Genomic DNA, 10935 nt, shown 5'->3' with positions numbered 1-10935 from the left:
GAAGAAGACACCACCAACACCTGGTGCATCGCTAATGTACATGGGTCATATGACTGAAAATCTTCAAAATCCTTTCTTACAACAGTTCAAATTAACCTCATCCCTAAAATTGATCATTTAGAGAATTTGCCCATTTTACCCTTCTGCGCAACATCATTTCTGATGTAGAGGATGAATAAATGTTGATTTTAGGTATGTTTGTCTGTGCTGTGGTTTTGCTTTAACTAATCAGTGTAAATAGTGTATGTAGATACTTTTATGAACCTTTACAATATGACCAAATGTGATGGGGTTTTTTTTATCTTTACAATGTGGCCAGATGTTAGCTGTCAGTATTTTTTTAATAAAACCATATAATGTGAGCTCTTACAATTTAAAGGGATGAAATATTCTGATTTAAATAGAATAAGTCATGCCAAGTTTGCAAATTAATTTTATCTTGGTTTATTGCATATGAAAATTAAATGGTGAAACATTATCTCTACATGAAGGTCAGTAAAAGGTCTAGCTTCCTGATAACAACAAACACTCTTACGAATGATTTTATCACAGCTTATTAAATTACACATTTTCTAAAATACAAATCACAAAGTTATCTTTAACAAAACTGATTTAAAATAATTCCAGTCATCTTCACCTACACCCTCTACATGCTGCTCCATCAACTCCTGACAGTCCCATGGTTTACTCTGGCCACTTCTTCATATCGTCTACCAGTTACAGCCGTTAACAGTGACGATATGATCTGATCGTCGTATAAAGTTTTCTCCGTGCTCCCAATTTGAAACATTTACTGCATTAACGTTATTTGTCATTTCTCTAAAGTTATAGCTCGCTATAAACAATCTTTTAATTACTGATCTAGCTACCGGATGTGCCAAGTCAGTTTAGTTTAGAGCGGAGAATTAAAAATGGGCGTGGTGGAATAAGGTGAATATTATGTCCAGTGATATGGAGTGTTCTTGGCTCTTAGCTTTACCAATATATAAAGGTGAATGAATATAACGACTAAATATAGGCTTTCATCTCAGGCATAATCTTAATTTTGCTTTAATGTGAACATGATTAATATGTTACCTAAGTCTGTAAAATATTTCAGGATACTTTAGAACCACGCTACAGGGCTTTTATTTTGAAACTCACTTTTGTAGGCGGGAAATCTTCAATCTGTTTTGCATCTCATGAATAGGAGTTTTTACTAGAAATAATACTAATAATTATAGATATAATAATTATAGAGCTCTGTAATTAGAATTGTTACTAGTAAGAATTGAATTAAAGAGCTCTCTAATTTTTTTTTTTTTTTTTTTTTTTTTACTAGTAACAGTTACAATTAGAGAGCTCTATAATTCAGTTTTTACTAACTCTCTAGGGGAATTGTAGAGCTCTGCAATTGGATTATTACTAGTACAATAGTTGAGTTACAATAGTTGAGTTAAATAAAACTACCCAGCAGGTTGGGCAAACATTTAACCCTACCGCTGGGTTAAAACAACCCAATTGCTGGGTTTGTCCATTTTCAACCCAACTTGGGTTGTTTTTAACGCGTCTTGACCATAGGTCTTGACTATCGTGCAGTCTGACATTAATGACAGCTGAGATCCCACAGTTTGACGCGAGGATCATGTTCGTACAGTCTGACAAGTAACCATTGTAAAGGACTATTATAAATCGCTCAGTGTGAACCCGGTTGATCATTCCAGGGATTTGGTTGTTCTGTATTAGTCGTGTTTTATGCTGCCTTCACGTGCTCTTGGAATTATCGTAAATACAAGTTTCCTAGGTAAAAAAAAAAAAAATTGCACATGAACGGCCTCTCATATCGAAACTTGAATGCGATAAGCTCGTAATCACGACTTCGGAAGTGGGAATTATCCAATTTCCCAAAGCATGTGAAGGCAGCATTAGTTGTGTAGTAATGTTTTCTCTTGCGAATTAATGGATTTCAGTTGGTGGATTTAAATGAAAGTTTCCTTGATTTCTACACCTTTATCGTGCACCTTGAAACTACATTGCAGCATGACACAAATATATTTAGCTTAGAGACACAATAGATTATGTGCACATAAATGGTGCTGATCATGTTTGGACCACTACAAAGCAGTAGGCTACCATTGCTATGCAGGTGATGCAGTTTGCCTAGCACACCCCCCAGCAAAACAGTTGGCAAAAAGAATGTATTTCCAGCCTGGAGTCTGTAAATTTTACATATATGTTACAGAGTGGCTTCTACCAACCTGTATATACCCAATAGGGACAATGGACCCGCTTAAGGTATTCAACTAAATGAATATGTAGGCAAGGGTGCAGTACATGGTCTCTTTATTACAAAAAAAAAAAAGAAAAAAACAATCCTTACACAGAATCAAAATAAATACACAACAAGAAATGACAAAAACAAAACAACAACCAAGAGGGGACCAAATCGGCTCCCTTAGACAAGTCATAGGCCAGAAATAACCTCAGCTATCCTTAGTATAACCATGAAAATGTGTCACACATCAACACGTGTAATGGAATATACAACCATCAAACAAATCAACCAATATAGTGTTATCACTGCATCACACCACAGCCGGATAGCTGGGATACTGTCTTGCCAATTGCAAGGCCCCTCAAACAAACAAAAACAAAAAACAAAAAAAAATAAAATAAAACCAGCAAATGTTCACAACAATCAATTGATTTAAAAAAACAAAACAACAAAAAACAAAACAAAAATAAAATCTGTAAATGTTCACCACAGAAAATCAATTAATTAAACAAAAACAAACAAAACAAAAACAAAACATTCATCCAAGTAAATCAAAATAAAAAAAAAAACAATTATACAAACTTTCACTACTGAACAGTGGTATAATATATGATCAGCTCCCCCGAAAAGTCTGTTAACACACAATTTACACATTTAAATAAACTATACTAATATACAATTTGCATCTAGACCAAACCTTTCAATTAATAATACCCTTATAAATATTAAAAACAATATTCAAATTACCTCCACAATGTTTTCTATTCACGACACATCCTATCACAAGTTCAACGACCGTGCTGCCCAGTTTGTCACTACAACAAATACAAAGGAACATACGCTTAAAAACAATACACTGTTTATGATGCATAATAAAATCAACCAACCTACCTGGGTATTATCAGCCACATGAACGGGAATAGACTCCCAGGAAGAGACGCACAACTCCAAATTAGTGACCGCGATGTCAGGTTTGTTACTACAACAATAAAACAAAGCATGCACGCTCCAGAACAAACACTACCTTTTCTTTTTCCAAAATAATCAAATTACCTACCCAGGTAGCATCAGCAACACAAGCGGGGAAAACATAAGAGACGTACAGTCCCGAATCAGTCACCACGATGCCAGGGTTTATTGCTACAACAAAACAAAACATATGCTCACAAACAAACAATATCCTGTTTATTGCACGTAGTAAATCAAACGACCTACCCGGGTAATCAGCAACACCAACGGGAGAACAGACAATCAAGCTGTACACTATATGCGGCCGCTCTCCACATATATTTTAAATAATGTTAGGGCTGTGTCATGAAAATAAAGGGGGTCCACACACGTGTTTTATCTTGCACGTCCTTTACTCAACTGAACTTCAGCATCCCCTCCCGACTTATCCCCCTGCGCATGTCCAATACTCTTTAACCAATCAACATACATGACATCTCCTTTTTTTTTTTTTTTTTTTTTCTTTCTACAATAAAGAAACTTTACTGAACTTTTCCTGTGCTTTTCCACTAAGAGAAATAATAATAATTGCAAAACACATCTATAACGTAACTTTCTCAATAGGACACTTTAAGGTAATACATAATAAAATTGCTTTACAGTCCCATTTATGCTATGAAGAGCAACAATCCGTTTACAAATTCAGTCTCTGCACAGGCTTACACACTCTGCCTGAGCGGGTTACTGTGGCTGACTGTGACTGCTGTACCTGCTCTGATGAGGTGGTATCTGTAAGATCAGTATGTCTCTGTGTAGGTGTATTTTGTGTCAAGGTGGGTATGTCCTGTGTCTGGGTATGTGTACTTATTCCATTGGAATCCATAAGATCCATGCCTTCAGGGTCCACTGTGTATTCAGGTATTCCAGAAGGAGTGTGCTCCTTCTGAAGGTGACGACGGTTTCTCCTAATGAGTTTTCCTTCCGATGTTTCCACTACATACGACCTTGGCGTGGAAAAGGAACCTTGAATGGTCCCTTGGTTGGTCCAGTCCTTTTGTCCGTCCACTCTGACACGAACAGCATCTCCTTGACTTATTACAGGCAAGTTCCTCACTCCATTTCGGCGATTGTAGAAGAATGTTTGTTTTCCTTTTGCCAAGGAATCAGCACTTCTGACTTTTTCATCTTCTGGCCAGGCAGGTTTCAGGTTCTCTTCCAGTGTTGGGAGTGTGGTTCTAATCCTCCTCCCCATTAGTAGTTCTGCTGGGCTGAACCCAGTGGATGCTGATGGGGTGGCCCTATAAGACATGAGAGCCAACAGAGGGTCTTTCTGTCTCAAGATATTTTTGGCTGCTTGTACAGCCCTCTCTGCATGGCCATTGCTTTGTGGGAAGTGTGGGCTTGAAGTAACATGAATGAAGTCAAATTCAGAGCTGAAGTCTCTGTATTCTTTACTAGAAAACTGTGGGCCATTGTCACTTCTCACCTCACGTGCAATCCCAAAACGGGCAAAGGTGGCTTTGAGTTTTCCAATCACTTGGCTGGCAGAGGGAGCCGGAAGTGACAGGATCTCCATGTATCTGGAGTAATAATCTGATATAACCAGATAATGACATTTATTGTATTCACACAAGTCCACGGCTATTTTCTCCCAGGGCCTACTGGGTAATTCACTTGGAATCAACGGTTCATTTCGTTGTGCTGCCCTCATCTCGACGCAGTATGAGCACTCCTGCACATGTTGTTTAATGTCCTGTGAGATGTTAGGCCACCAAACAGCCTGGAAAGCTCTTTCACGGCACCTATGTAGGCCTTGATGACCATCATGGATTCTATCCAGGATTTCCTTCCTCATACAGGTAGAAATAACTATACGTTTGCCTCTCACGACTAAGCCCTGAAACTCAGACAGCTCCCCTCTCACCTGAAAATACTCTTGGATGGCCTCAGGTGTGTTTGCCATATACTCTGGCCAGCCATTCCTAATGAACCACAGGACTGACTGCAGCTGGCTGTCCGATTCTGTGTTCATTCTGATCCGCTCCATTTTCTGTGAAGTTGCAGGGAGGTTATTGACAACAGAAGCAATATATGCAGTTATCTCATTATGGCTGTCCATGCTCTCCACTGTGTGGTCTGGGCCCCTTGATAGTGCGTCAGCTACGGCCAGTGTCTTCCCAGGAGCATATTCTGCAACGCAACTGTACCGCATTAATCTCATTAAGAGCCTCTGGCACCTGAGAGGAACATTATCAAGGTCTTTACTGTTGATGAGTGGGACGAGGGGTTTGTGGTCTGTGATTAATCTGAAGCTGTCTAGCCCGTACAGGTATTTCTCAAAGCGTTCACAGGCCCAGACCCCCGCCAAACACTCCTTCTCTATTTGTGCATACCTCGTTTCAGCATCACTTAGGCGCCTTGAACAGTATGCTACTGGCCTCCACTCACCATCATCTTTTTGAAGGAGGACGCCTCCCACCCCGTAGCTGCTTGCATCTGCAGAAACTGCTGTGGGTCTGCTGGCATCAAAGAAAGTGAGAACAGGTGCGCACATCAAGGCATTTTTCACTTTCTGAAAGGCTGCCTCCTGACTTGGACCCCAGTTCCACACCACTTTGGTTTTCAGGAGGTCATACATAGGTTGCCCGACAGTGGCTAAATTAGGGATGTATTTCCCTAAGTAATTCACCATTCCTAGGAACCGCTTGAGTTCGTGTACATTTTGGGGTACCGGAAAGTTAGCAATGCTGTCGACTTTTCCAGGATCCGGCCTCACCCCATGTGCATCAATGATGTGACCCAAGAAACGAATCTGATTCTGTCTGAACCTGCATTTTTGTTTGTTCAATTTTAGTCCAGCTGATTCCATGACTTTGAGTACTTTTCCAAGTCGCTCATCATGCTCTTTCTCTGTTTTTCCGAAAACCAGAACATCATCCATATAAATTGCCACCCCCTCAAGCCCCTGCAATGTCTCAGTCATTTTTCTTTGAAAAATTTCTGGGGCGCTTGTGATCCCAAACGGAAGACGTTTGAAGGCGTATCTGTCAAAAGGGGTGATAAAAGTAGTCAGTCTGCTACTCTTTTCCACAAGAGGGATTTGGTAAAATCCACTGGCTGCGTCCAGTGAGCTAAATATCTTGGCACCTGTGAGTTTAGAGATGACTTCCTCTGTTGTAGGAAGAACAAACTTCTCTCTCTTCACTGCATTATTTAGCTTCCTCAAGTCGACGCAGATCCGAACATCTCCATTGGGCTTGAGGACAGGAACCATTGCAGCGCACCACTCGGTTGGCTCAGTTACTTTCTCAATGATGCCTTCTTTCTCCATACGGCTCAGTTCAGCTTTCACCTTGGGTAGGAGAGGAAGAGGTACACGGCGTGATACATTCACTGCATAGGGTTCAGCTCCTTCTTTTAAGACTATCTTCACTGGATCTGTTTTCAGCTTTCCACCCTGCTGAAACACATCTTTTATTTCATTCACTCGCTTTACAAGCCCCATTTCTGTGGCTGCCACTCGGCTCAGCAGGTTATTTGCTTCCCTTCCTGGAAGTACATACACTGGATACGAGTAACACTTGCCTTTATATGTCATTTTTGCATGAAATTGACCTAGGCATTTGAGTTTGCCCCCTGGGGTGCTGAGTGAAATTACTGCTGGTTACAGTTCTTTCTTTGGCACAAGCTGTTCAAATGTTTCCTCACTTATCACACATGCATCCGCTCCTGTGTCAATTTTGAAGTTAAGTGGTGTCTGACCAATCTTCACTTGAACCGTCCAATGTTCTTCATTTGTTTCCTCATTAACAGCTCCCAGGAACAATGCATTTTCCATTTCTTCCGTAATTTCTCTCACTGTCTTTGTTTTACACATCCTCTGCCAATGTCCTTTCTTATTACATTTATTACATGTACTTTTTGTTGCAGGGCATATTTCGTCTTTTGCATGGGGTTTCTTACCACATCTACTGCAATTCCTTGCATTCCCATAGCAGGCTGTGCTGCTCTGTGCTGCTGCTGCACCCCGTGGTCTGTGTGTGTATCTCCCCCTCCCTCTGGGCGTTCTGTGTGTTACTTGTTGGACGAGCTCGCTGCTCATTTTACGTGTTTGCAAACCAACTTGCACAGCAATATCTTCTGACTGCCTTACATGTTGTATTGCTTCTGACAGCGTCAATGTAGGCATCAGTTGTAACTTTTGGGAAAGTCTTTTGTCCCTTATACCGACCACCAGCCGGTCACGAATGTGCTCATCTCTTTTGTCACTGAACTCGCAATTCGCGGCCAGTTCATACAGTGAGCGAATGTACGTCTCCGCTTTCTCTCCCGGTAGCTGGTTTCTCTGATAAAAACATGTGCGCTCATGTATTATATTGCGTTTCGGGATGAAGTACTCCTCAAATTTCGCCAGTACAACATCGAATTTCTCTTTACCCTCCTCATTTTCAAAGCTAAAGGAAGCCAATATCTTCTCTGCCTCGCTTCCCATTGCATAGACTAGAGAACTGACCTGTACCGAGCCGTCGTCTTTGTTAAGTTTTGTTGCGGTTCTGAAGCGACAAAATCGCTGTTTCCATTCAGGCCATTCTGAGGGATTTTCGAAAGAAAACCGCTCCGGAGGATTAAACTTTGCCATTTTGTCGGCAAGGTTCACGCTACACTTTATTGACCAGCTTCTGACACCATGTCATGAAAATAAAGGGGGTCCACACACGTGTTTTATCTTGCACGTCCTTTACTCAACTGAACTTCAGCATCCCCTCCCGACTTATCCCCGTGCGCATGTCCAATACTCTTTAACCAATCAACATACATGACAGGCTGCACGATTAATTGCATGAGATTGTCATGCGTGTCTCATCAGTAAAGCAGCTCTCTGTATATTAAGTGCCGCTCCATTTGAAAGCAGGTGATGGAAATTTACAGCTAATCACAGAACCGGCTTTACTGATGAGACACGCATGACAATCTCATGCAATTAATCGTGCAGCCCTAAATAATGTTATTGAAACAAATTACTTTGTGATAAAGTTTTTACCTGAGGCTAATCAAGATTCAAACAACATATATTAGCCTACTTCAGTTCTGTCAAACTGTTTGAAGGTGTGTATTAAAATCTCAACAATGAAAATGTAGTATGTTCATTACTACATCTGGGAAAATTAAAGTAATGTTTAAAGCATTAATTGTCACTGACTAACCAAAATCAGGTTAAAAGTGTCTCATCTTACCCTAGTGTAACGATCACCGTCTGCTCCTGTCACTCCCCGGACTACACTTCCCACAATTCTCCCTGTCGGTCACTCCACACCAATCACCTGTCGCCACATACAGCCATGCACACACACCTCACTAATCACCACACCCAGCTGCAGCTTGTTACCTGGACTATAAAAGGACTCTCACTCACACCATCTAATTGCGAAGTCTTGTTTACTGTTGTAGCAATTCTGAGCATTTATAGCCTGTCTGTCTGTCTGTCTGTCTGTCTGTCTGTCTGTCTGTCTGTCTGTCTGTCTGTCGTTACTGTTCCTGCCTGCTACCCGTTATCGACCCATTGCTGCCTGTCCTGACCCTTGCCTTGTCTGCCGTTCTGTGAATGATATCTGCCTGCCTCGACCTACTGCCTGTACCCTCACTACAATTCTGCCTGTCCCTTGCTGTTCCTGTTTGTTCCCGTTTGACCCTGCCTGTACGACCATGCGCACTGTTAATAAAACGCTGCATTTGGATCCCCTGCCTGAGTCTCCTTTTGTGACAGAAGACTTCGCCATCACAGATCCAGCAGCTTCCGTGAGTGTTTCTGTCACCGCCAAGATGAATCCATCTGCCCAGTTAATAGGTCTCCGTCAAGGAGACGGATCCATTGAGGATTACATCAGGGATTTTATTGAACTGGCACCATCAACTTGTTTTAGTGAGGATTGTATAATGATATTTTTTCGCGGTGGACTATCTGACCCGCTCTGTTCTGTCATGCCACCACATGAGATCAACGGGACTTTAGAACAATATATCGAGCTGGCTTTGCAACTGAGCGGGTCTCCCTTTACTGTGGGTGTTGCTGAAGAATACGACACCTCGCTGAGTCATGTAATAGCCACCGTGCCGGTAGACACCCACAAAATGGCGGTTACTACCACAACGACACCAAGTCAAGTCTCCGCTGATCGCCCAGAGTCACGTCACCTCTTTAGATTAGTCAGGGAGCGGAGAGGACTGCATTCCAGTGTGGCTGATCCTCCATTGACTTCAGCACGAATGGCTGGGATTCCCAAGCCCGGCGGCCGCTTTGCTCTCAAGGTGGCCGCTTCGCTCTCAAGCCTGCCAGACGCTTCGCTCTCAAGCCAGCCGGACGCTTTGCACCCAAGCCAGCCGGCCGCTTCGCTCTCAAGTTCGCTGGTTGCAACGCGCTCAAATTCTCCAGTTGAAATGCACTCAAGTTCGAGTCTGCCGGTTGCGACGCTCTCAAGTTCGTCTGTTTCAACGCTCTCAAGTTCGTCTGTTTCAACGTTCTCAAGTTAGTCTGTTTCAACGCTCTCAAGTTCGCCGGTTGCTATGGACTCAAGCGCTCTGGACGCGATGGACAAAATGGCTGCTTTGCCAGTGCCCCCAGGCAAGATGGCCGCCCCTGTGGTGCTGAAGGTTGTAGGGGGCATTCCAGCCACTGAATCCGCTCTAGAAACCGCTCCAGCCGGTGAACCATAGCCTCACTCTTGGAGGAGGAGAAGGAAGAAGAAGGCGTCCTACTCTCCTCAAGACGCAGACGTCCTTCAGGAGGCCGCTGTGGACCTGGAGATCACTCCAAAGGCCTCTCTTACTCCGCCCAAACTACTGACTCTGCCTGCGCCGCCCAGGCTCCTTGCCCTGCCGGCGCCACCTGAATTCCTTGCCCTGCCAGCGCCGCCTAAGTGCCTTGCTCTGCCAGGCGCCACCTGAATTCCTTGCCCTGCCGGCACCACCTGAGCTCCTAGCCCTGCCAGCGCCATCCAAGCTCCTAGCACTGCCAGCGCCATCCAAGCTCCTAGCCCTTCCAGCACCATCCAAGCTCCTAGCCCTGCCAGCGCCGCCCAAACTCCTTGCTCTGCCAGCGCCACCCAGATGTCTTGCCCTGCCGGCACTACCCGAACGCCTGGCCCTTGTGGAACCACCCGAACTCCTTGTCCACAAGGCCGCAACAGACCCCGTTGAAATCCCCAAGAACTTTTTTTTTGGGGGGGGGCAGTATACCTGAGGGTGGGGAGCTTGAGGGTGGGGAGCTTGTGGGTGGGGAATTTGTGGGTGGGGAGCCTGCCCGGCCACTGCCGTCATTGGCCTTTGAACAATTATGGCCGTTTATGGACCCTAACCTGCCGTGGTTACACAAGCCACCTGACCTACTGTGGTTACCCAAACCACTTGACCTGCCGTGGTTGCCCAAGCCACCTGACCTGCTGTGGCTGCTCGAGCCACCTGACCCGCTGTGGAGTTATGGCACTCCTGACCTGCACTGGCTGCCCGTAGCACCTGACCCGCCATGGTTACCCGTGGCGCCTGATCCACCGTGGCTACCCTGGAGCCTGCATTGGAGACCATGGTCCCGTTATAGCTCCAATGCACCCACCCTCCCTCCCTATTCGTGCCTTTTACGTCGCGAGGACGCGCCTTCTGGAAGGGGGGCGTTATGTAACGATCACCGTCTGCTCCTGTCACTCCCCGGACTACACTTCCCACAATTCTCCCTGTCGGTC

Source organism: Chanodichthys erythropterus, chromosome 7 (assembly GCF_024489055.1).
Source record: "Chanodichthys erythropterus isolate Z2021 chromosome 7, ASM2448905v1, whole genome shotgun sequence".
Classification (NCBI taxonomy): domain Eukaryota; kingdom Metazoa; phylum Chordata; class Actinopteri; order Cypriniformes; family Xenocyprididae; genus Chanodichthys; species Chanodichthys erythropterus.
The sequence above is the reverse complement of the archived record's forward strand: the minus strand, read 5'-3'. Positions refer to the sequence as shown.